The 10,000-nt window shown below is 39.6% G+C and overlaps 1 protein-coding gene across 3 annotated transcripts in view; it reads right to left on the reverse strand.

The window, feature by feature from the left end:
- Positions 1 to 9,961: 9,961 nt before the first annotated feature.
- LOC144975007 (GRIP1-associated protein 1-like) overlaps positions 9,962 to 10,000 on the reverse strand; it is a 210,945-nt gene continuing 210,906 nt past the window's right edge. For all 3 annotated transcript variants that reach the window (XM_078918652.1, XM_078918654.1, XM_078918651.1), the window contains one exon: positions 9,962 to 10,000. This exon is cut by the window's right edge and continues 1,742 nt beyond it. The gene's annotated coding sequence lies outside the window, so the exon portion shown is untranslated.

A 10,000-nucleotide genomic window follows, 5' to 3' on the forward strand; every position in this document is an offset into this window, starting at 1 on the left:
ACCAAGAATCCCAAGGAAGAAGGGCCAATTCTTAAGGGGTCTAAATATTTGGAAAATCCTTCGAAAAATTGATTTTGAGATTTTGGTGGAAAATGATATTTCATTATCTTAGAAATAATATAATTGAAGTCCAAATTCTTAAAGTAGTCTATAAAGGCACGACAAACACAGTCGAAAATGGTACAGGTAGTAAGAAAAGTGTGAAAAACGGGACGCTATAATTTTGCTATTTTCTCAATATGTCAATTTTCTAAGGGTATGGGATACTGTGTCAAACGTTTCTCAGAATCTATTCAATAAAATTGTCTAAAAATCTCCAGTTATCACAGAGATAAGGTATTATGTCACCATAGAGAGATTTTTTGGATAAATTATGTGAATTTTGAATTATAATCCTAATTCTGAATTTTTAACATCAATTTTGTCACAACATTTTGATTCTCAACTTTGTAATGTTTTAATAAAAATTCCATAAGCTAAAGCCGTAAAATCTCTCTATGGTGACACACTATAGTACAATGTTGACAAGAGGGAAGAATATGGAGGTCATTCCTTCATTAGTTTTTGTGGAACGTTTGCCACAAGATTGTTATATTTTTTTATGTCAGACCCCCAAAATAGATCTCAAAATGGATATCAACACATATAATTAAAAATTTTCACCATAAATGTTGTTTGTTTAACATATAATGAGGATACAGAATGATTAAAACCGCCCAAAATTGGTAATTAAAATTTTTTCAAAAAAGACCCAAACCGCCCCTTCAACTTCAACCTTGTAAAAAGTTCAACTATCTCTCGGTTGAAGGTAACTTATTATTGGTTAACTTATTCAAAGTGGAACGAGATATTACTGTGAATTCAACGCAGTACCATTACTGTTATCATTTGTGTATATTTTATTTGTGCTTTATTCTATGGATGTTCGTAAGCTGAAATACTTGTACAAAACTATGTCTATAAGTATATTATACTATAGTTAACATTTGTTTATGATCTATGCTATTTTCATTTATATTCAATATGTATATTGCACGATGTCTGTAATCTACCGCCAATCCACGCCACACATCATAATCACAATTATAAGTTATAAACCATAAAATACAAGGGACATAACCCGTTAAATTCCCATCATGTAAGATAGCTCAACTGTCAGTTGATCCTTGATACAAATGCAATAACTGTAACCATTATCATGGAGCTACTGCTTCTCCTTGCCTTTGGTCTACAAATAAAAGTTATTATGATGTGTCGCTCAAGGATGACCCTGTGGCGAAAGACAAACTAGATTTGGCTCTAAGATCTTTTTGTTGTAACTCTTAATTGAAGGTCACTGCCTAGCATCCTTGCCTAGCACCCAATCCCTGATGTCAGTCCTCGCCGACACCAGAACCTTCCTGTCAGCCCGTAACCACAACACACTGTTGTGAAGTCAAGAAAACCCTGGAACCAGGAGCCAACCCTTGAACTAGCTGATACTGCCTCGTCATTTGACTCAATCAAGCAAGCCGACTGTATAAAAGATAAGCCAAACGGGTTTATACCATTTTCAAATGTATTTTCCACAGACACAGATGATTAAAAATAATAAATAAATAAATAAATAATTAGATCCACTCAATTAGAGCTATTCTTCTTGAGATTAAATGAATACAGGAATAATAATTAAATTGTCAATTATATATCATCCCTAATTTTCATTCTACCTTCCACTTATTCTCTCTATCTTGTCCTGTAAACTTTATTATAGAATTGTTATTGTATTGGGCGTTACTATTGTCTTGACTCACTTGTATTAATACAATTAGTTATAAGGGACCCTAAGGCTGTTCTTAATCACCCCTAGATTAAACCTGAGCCGGTTGTGGTGTAGGTTGAGTAGCGCAGCTGGTAACGAGAGCCACAGCGCGCATACTAGTTCGAATCCAAACCATTGAGTTTATCGGTTGGACTCGAACCCACAATAAAACCACAAAACTCCGCCACACAATGGCAACTGTGAGTGATGCTAGGAGCTATTTGCACGAGATGCCGAGCTATCAATAATATTTTACCAACATCAGATGCATGTTAAATTTTGGGAGAAATCATTACACGGTGAGTCTTTCTGACAGAAAGAGCCACCGACAGCCTCTCCTTCTGACTGGGGTTTGTTTTATTTGTTTAATGGCGTTTTCAACATTATTTAGGTCATTTAAGCGCCGGTTTCTAGCTTTTATCAAGTTTTATCGTCCTTGAGAGACCATAGCTGCTCAACCGTGTTAACACTGTTGTAATAAAATTTAATAAATCCACAATAGTTACATGTTTGTTATTTAAAAATGTTTATTTACAATTTCTGCTGTTCACATTCCTGCAGATACTTTAAAATTGTTAACGGCACAGACACTTCAATTTCAATCCCTGGTTTCATAATGTTGTGACCTTATCTGTTCTAACTGTGTACATTCTATCAAAATATGTCGAACTATGAGGTCACAGTTACAGCTTCTGCAGATGTTCTTTTCATCCTTTTCTAGAAGGAAACGGTGAGTGTGGGCAGTATGTCCGATCCGGAGTCAAGTTATTTTGACCTCGTCTCTTCTTTTTAGCCCCGAGTTGGGTCTGGGGCATAGCCCTACTATAATACTGGCCAAAGCACGAGGATGATCAACCGTCGGGGTTAAGGCTATCGTATTCGTTACACAAAGCGGGGAAATTGAATGCGTGATTTGGTACCGTGTATAGTCAGCAATAAATTTTTTTCTGTCTTTGTTTCGTTGTATTCATGACGTAACTATAGTAATGACCTAAGCACGAGGCTCTTGACCACTACCTTTAAGGCGATTGTATTCGTTACACAGGTACCGTGTGTAGTGTGTAGTCAACAATCAAATTTCCGCCAGTCTTTGTTTCAACTGGCATTGGACACAACTGCTTTGTTTTCTCTCGCTTCGTTCAATTTGCTGGATTTTTAAATTTTATATATTTAATTAAATGAAATTGTGCTTATCATTGTTAACATTCCGGATTTTAATACTTATGTGTTATATATTTAATTAAGTGAAAGTGTGCTTACCATTGTTGACATTCCGGAATTTAATTCGTCATTCTTTGTTTCGACCTAGGTTGGTCACAACCTCTTTTTTTTTCTCTCGCTTCGTTCAATTTGCTGATATAGATTTAATTAAGGGGGGGGGGGGGGGGGGGGGGGGGGGGTGTTAAGTGGAAGTGTGCTTATCATTGGTGACATCCCGGAAGTTAGTTTATCATTTCCTTATCGGATTATTTATTTATTTATCACCGCATTTAAGGTAAGATAATGCAATCTTCATCATCATCATCTCATCTCATATCATTATCAATATTGCATCATCATTTGTCGCTTCCCCAATCTATATATCTCCCAATATCTTACTACACCTTCCTCGTCCAACATTTTTCTGTTATCAATTTTTATTCACATATAATTACACGACCCCTTCCTTCACATTCTTTCTACATATATCACTACTAATACTACTACTACACTACTACTCCTCTACTACTACTACTACTACTACTACTACTACTACTACTACTACTACTACTACTACTACACTACTACTACTACACTACTACTACTACTACTACTAACTACTACTACTACTACTACTACTACTATACTACTACTACTACTACTACTACTACACTACTACTACTACTACTTACTACTACTACTACTGCTACTACTACTACTACCACTACTACTACTACTACTACTACTACCACTATTACTACTACTACTATTACTACTACTACTACTACCACTACTACTACTACTACTACTACTGCTACTGCTGCTATTACTACTACTACTACTACTACTACTACTACTACTATTGCTACTACTACTACTACTACTACTACTACTATTATTGGTCGTGATGATGATGTGGTGGTGGTGGTTGTCGTAGCTGTGGTAGTGATGATGTTGTGGTGGTGGTGGTGGTGGTTGTAGTAGTAGTGGTAGTGCTAATGATGAGGTGGTGGTGGTGCTTGTTGAAGTAGTGGTAGTGATGATGATGTGGTGGTGATGGTGGTTGTAGTCAGAATGGTAGTGATGATGATGTGGTGGTGGTTGTAGTAGTGGTAGTGATGATGATGTGGTGGTGGTGGTTGTAGTGGTAGTGATGATGCTGATGATGTGGTGGTGGTTGTAGTGGTAGTGATGATGTGGTGGTGGTTGTAGTGGTAGTGATGATGTGGTGGTGGTGGTGGTTGTAGTGGTAGTGATGATGATCTGGTGGTGGTGGTGGTTGTAGTGGTAGTGATGATGATGTGGTGGTGGTGGTTGTAGTTGTATTGATGATGATGTGGTGGTGGTGGTTGTAGTAATAGATGTAGTGATGATGATGTGGTGGTGGTGTAGTAGTAGTGGTAGTGATAATGATGTGGTGTTGGTAGTTGTAGTATATTAGTGATAGTGATGATGATGTGGTGGTGGTTGCGGTGTATTAGTGGTAGTGATGATGATGTGGTGGTGGTGGTGGTTGCAGTAGTAATGGTAGTGATGATGGTTGTAGCAGTAGTGATGATTGGATGGATTGGGGAGGGGGGGGGGGGGGTATCCTTGGAACAATTTGACGGAAGCTGCCCGGAACCCGGAGTTTTGGCACCACTGACTACTACTACTACTACTACTACTACTACTACTACTACTACTACTACTGCTGCTGCTGCTACTACTACTACTACTACTACTACTACTACTACTACTACTACTACTACTACTACTACTACTACTACTACTACTACTACTACTACTACTACTACTACTACTATTACTACTACTACTACTACAAACAAAATCCCCCAAAAGTCTCTCTCTCTCTCTCTCTCTCTCTCTCTCTCTCTCTCTCTCTCTCTCTCTCTCTCTCTCTCTCTCTCTCTCTGTCTTCTCTCTCCCATTGTTGTATTTTTAGTCCATCTCAAATAAAGTTTTGTGTACGGATATTTCTAAACAAAGCTTAACTAGTCATCTCATCGTGATTTATAAGTTGAGTTTGATATAGGCTATTTTTTAGTAAATCATCACTCCGACACCTTTAATGAGTTAAATAATTACAACTCGTCTCTTACATCACTGCCCCATTGCATACCGGTCTTTGCTAACTCTCACTAACACACTGCCTACACACTCCACAGCGCTAGTCAATGGCCTTAACCAACTCGGCTCAAGACGCGTGCGACAAGGCCTGTACTCTAGTCGGCCATGGTCTGGGGCCGAGGTCAGTTTTGATTTGTTTTGATCGTCTCGACTCCAGGGTCTTTGTTATTTTGAGCTTTAAATCTGCGTGTGGGATTTTACTGTCCTCTAACAATTCCTGGCTTTGCCACCTTTGCCAATCGATCCGCTTCTTCATTCACCTGGACACCCATGTGGCTAGGTACCCAGACAAGACAAAATTTCTTCTTATTATAAATAATTGATAATAGTAATCATCATCATCATCATTGCCTTTTTCACCCTGGGTCAGGGTATAGGCCACAGACAAACAGTTTCCATCCTTCTCTATCCTGAGCCAACTTTTTTATCTCATTCCAGGTCTTACCACTTCTCTGTATATCAGCTTCTTTAATTCTTCTCCATGTTCCTCGTGGCCTTCCCCTTGATCTTCTGCCCTGAGGGTTCCAGTCCAATACTTTCTTTGTTATAGTTGAGTCATTCTTTCTAAGCGTGTGTCCAATCCACCTCCACCGTCTTCTTCCTATATCCTCTCCCACTGGTTTCTGCTGTGTTCTTTTCCATACTTCTTCATTTTTTATTCTATCCATCCATTTTATTCTGAGTAGCTTACGCATGCACCTGTTTACGAAAATCTGTACCCTCCTTATACATGCCTGTGATGCGTTCCAAGTTTCACATCCATACAGTAGGACAGACTTCACGTTTGAGTTGAAAAGTCTTAGCTTTAGTTGAAGGGAGATATCTTTAGTTCTCCAAACTCTGTTCAAAGATGTGAATGCAGCCTGTGCCTTTCCTATTCGTGCTTTCACCTCTGCTTCCGTGCCTCCATCCTTGTCAATTATACTTCCGAGATAGCAGAAAGTGTCTATATCTTCGAGTTCCTGATCTTTTACTTTGATCTGCTCCCTTTGACGCGTACCTATCCTCAAGACCTTTGACTTTGCAGGGTGAATTCTTAGACCAATTGATTCCGAGAGGCTGTTTATAATTGTGGTTTTTGCTTGCATCTGGTCCTGGGTGTGGGACAGAAGAGCCAGATCATCTGCAAAATCCAGATCATCCAACTGTGTCCAGGGGTCCACTGTATCCCATTTCTTCTCCCTTTGGAGGTTTCCTTCATTAGCCAATCAATGGCAAGGATGAACAGGAATGGTGAGAGCAAGCATCCCTGCTTGACACCAGTCTTAATTTCAAAGCTGTCAGTAAGCTGATCTTCATGTACAACCCTGCAACTTGATCCTTCATACATTTCCTTAATGAGGTTTACTATCTTTTCAGGGAGTCCATAATGTGCCAGAATTTTCCACAATGTTGCTCTGTCAATACTGTCGAAAGCCTTCTCGTAATCCAGAAAGTTGACAATAAGAGGAGAGTTCCATTCTATAGACTGTTCTACTATGATTCGCAGAGAGGCAATCTGGTCGGTGGTTGAACGGTTTTTCCGAAAACCTGCCTGTTCGTCCCGCAGTTTAGCATCTGTTGCATTCTTAATTCTCTCTAAAATAATACGGTTGAAAACCTTTCCTGGGATAGAAAGAAGAGTGATGCCTCGATAATTATTACAATTACTGAGGTCCCCTTTCTTTGGAAGCTTGATAAGATGTCCTTCCTTCCAATCCTTTGGGAATATCCCGTCATTCCAGATTCTCTCAAATAGTGGGTGCAGGGCCTCAGCATTTCTTTTCGCATCAACTTTTAGAGCCTCCGGTGGAATCTGGTCTGGTCCAGCAGCTTTCCCCCTTTTCATCTTGTTAATGGCACCCACAATCTCTGCCATCGATGGTGGATCACAGCTAATTGGTAGCTCATTCCTTGCAGGCAAAATTTCTGGCTGGTTGTCTGGTGGTGGTCTGTTCAGAAGGCAGTTGAAATGTTCCCTCCATCGTTCAGATTGAGCCTCTTTTCCAAAAATAGTTTTCCCATCTTTGTCTTTGACTGGTACCTCTGGTTTCCCATATTTTCCAGCAAGTGTCTTGGTAGTTTGATAAAGGATCCTCATGTGTCCTCCAGTCGCTGCTGCTTCTGCTTTCTCTGCAAGTCTGTTCATGAATGCTTCCTTGTCTTTCTTCACAGATCTTTTGACTTCCTTAGCTATGGCTCGATACTGCTCTTGTGCATCCAGTCTTGAAGCCCTTGTTCGGCTTGCATTCACTTGTTCCTTCCTTGTTCTCCTCTTTTCAATAAGGTCCAAGGTGGTTGGACTTATCCATTCTTTATGTTCCGATTTCTTTACCCCCAATACCTCGTGGCAAGTTGTTATGTAGACTTCCTTGACCTTTGCCCAATGTGACTCTACATCTATGTCCTCCTCGAGCTCAGTAAGAGGTTGGAATCTATTACTCAATTGTAGTTTGAATTCCTCATTCTTTTCCCCATCAAGTGCATTCACCTCGAATTTTCTTCTTGTATGTGATCTGGCCCCGTGTTTTCTGAGTCGGAGCTTAAGCTTTGCCAATAGCAGGTGGTGGTCTGATCCAACATCTGCCCCTCTCCGTACTGTCACATCTTCCAATGAACGTCTGAATCTACGAGAGATACAAAAATGATCAATCTGATTCTCTGTCACACCATCTGGTGAGACCCAAGTTGCTTTATGGATCCTCTTATGGGGGAACACTGATCCTCCAATCACCAAACTGTTGAATGCACAGAAATTTGCAAATCTCTCTCCATTATCATTCATTTCTCCCATGCCATGACGTCCCATGATACCTTCATAGCCTACGTTATCCTGTCCCACTTTTGCATTAGCATCTCCCATCAATATGTTGATGTCTTTCCTTGGCAACTTGTCAATGACTTGTTGTAGCAGACCATAAAATGTATCTTTGTCCTCATCTATTGCATCATTTGTTGGGGCATAGATCTGTACAATGTTCATGTTGATCTTCTTACTCCGTGTTGTAAAGGACGCCATGATGATCCTTTCTCCGCATTGTTCCCATCCTCTCAGTGACTTCTGGGCAAACTTGCTTAGAATTATTCCTACTCCCTGTGTATGAATCCCGTCCCCTCTCCCTGAATATAAAATCTTCTCCCCAGACTTGAGGTGTTTCTGTCCGGATTGTATCCAGTGGGTTTCGCTTACTCCAAGTATATGCAGCCTGTATCTTCTCATCTCAGTCACAACTTGAGAGCTTTTTCCTGCTTCATACATGGTGCGAACGTTCCACGACGCGATTCGAAGCTGCTTGTTTGGCGAAGACGTCATCGGGTCAGCAGAGTCCTTTCGGCTTTGTCTGTTGTCCTTCATAAATTCTGTAATTCCAGAAACTCTTCGGTCGCCCAAGCTAAAAAAAGGATTTAGTTTGTCTGTCTGTGTTTCTGTAACGGTTTGAGTTTAACGGAAAGGGGTGTTAACCCTTTGCCAACCCCCAACCTGGAGGACCAGGTGACTCAAAGATGGGGGAATCACACACCATTAGTCGCCTTTTACGACACGCTGGCTTGGCGTTGGGCTATTCTTGACCCTCTCAGTTGAGGGACCCCGGACACCACACGGGGTGATAATAGTAATAGTGATGATAAATTGGTTGATTGCATCATTGACGGAGTGTCAGATGTCAAACTTCAAGAAAAATTATTGGACGGATGTGAAGATCTCACTCTGCAGAAAGCGATAGAGCTTGGACAACAGCATCATCAGTATTGTAAGAAAAGAGGACATTGGCAATTGGTAAGCTGTCTTTCGTTACCTTCCAAGATGCTTGTGATTCTTGGATCGGTGCAATAAAAATTTGAAAGCCCCTTAAGTATCATATGGATAGTGAGTCAGACAAGATTAAGAATTTGTTTTTATTTGATCTCTTAGCCAAATGGTAAACCAAAAGTGTCCCAAGCCCGTAATCTTTTAAATAAGGATAGGAGCCCAAAAAATCGTGCGAGTAAAAGTAGCTACAAAGCAGTCCTTAACCTCTCTCTCTCTCTTTAATCTCCCTGCCCCCCCCCCCCCCTCTCTCTCTCTCTCTCTCTCTCTCTCTCTCTCTCTCTCTCTCTCTCTCTCTCTCTTTCTGACGCTCCCTTAAACATATTCAAGTCGCTATAACTATAAAGGTCCTCTCTCTCTCTCTCTCTCTCTCTCTCTCTCTCTCTATCTCTCTCTCTCTCTCTTTATTATTATTTTTTTTTTGGTTGGTTTTTGTTTTGATTGTTCGTTTTTCACCGGACTCATATTGTTACGTACATGTAATGTACAAGGTAATAAATTTTGACTCAATAGCTTACTTTGTGGGTAAATTTCAATAACTATCATAAACTAATTAAATTGTGCAATTAATTTTTTTTTTTTTATAAAGAAGATTTCTCATCTTTAAGTTATGTCAGATTGAAGAAAAAAACAATTTCACCAAGTATAAAGTCGTCATTGTTCCAACAAACCTCGCCTGAACCTGGCATTATAAGTAAGAGAAACACAATAGTCACTTAAAATTCATGTCTATTTACCTTAATTACAAGTGAACGAATTAAACTACAGATCTTTTTCAGGAAAGAGTCTCTCGTATCCAAAGTCTACACTGTGTCCTAACTTAAAATAATAAACTTTAAGTAACCAAATACAAGAAAAGCGTGTTGATTTTTTTCTTCTGAAATTAACCAATGTTATCGATATCTTTTTTTTTTCTTCACACAATAGATCTAGTCCAAAGCCGAGCTGTTTTCAGCGCGATCCAAAGAAACTGTCAGTTGACTAAATCTTCTTCAAATGTCTGGATGACAGAATAGAAAGCAATCAACGCTTCACGACTTCTATTCTTAGAAACAATAATGTCACATTTTATTGTCGATGAA

The sequence above is a fragment of the Berghia stephanieae genome, chromosome 6 (assembly GCF_034508935.2).
Source record: "Berghia stephanieae isolate SIO BIC M18660-M18661 chromosome 6, UCSD_Bste_1.3, whole genome shotgun sequence".
Taxonomy (NCBI): Eukaryota; Metazoa; Mollusca; class Gastropoda; order Nudibranchia; family Aeolidiidae; genus Berghia; species Berghia stephanieae.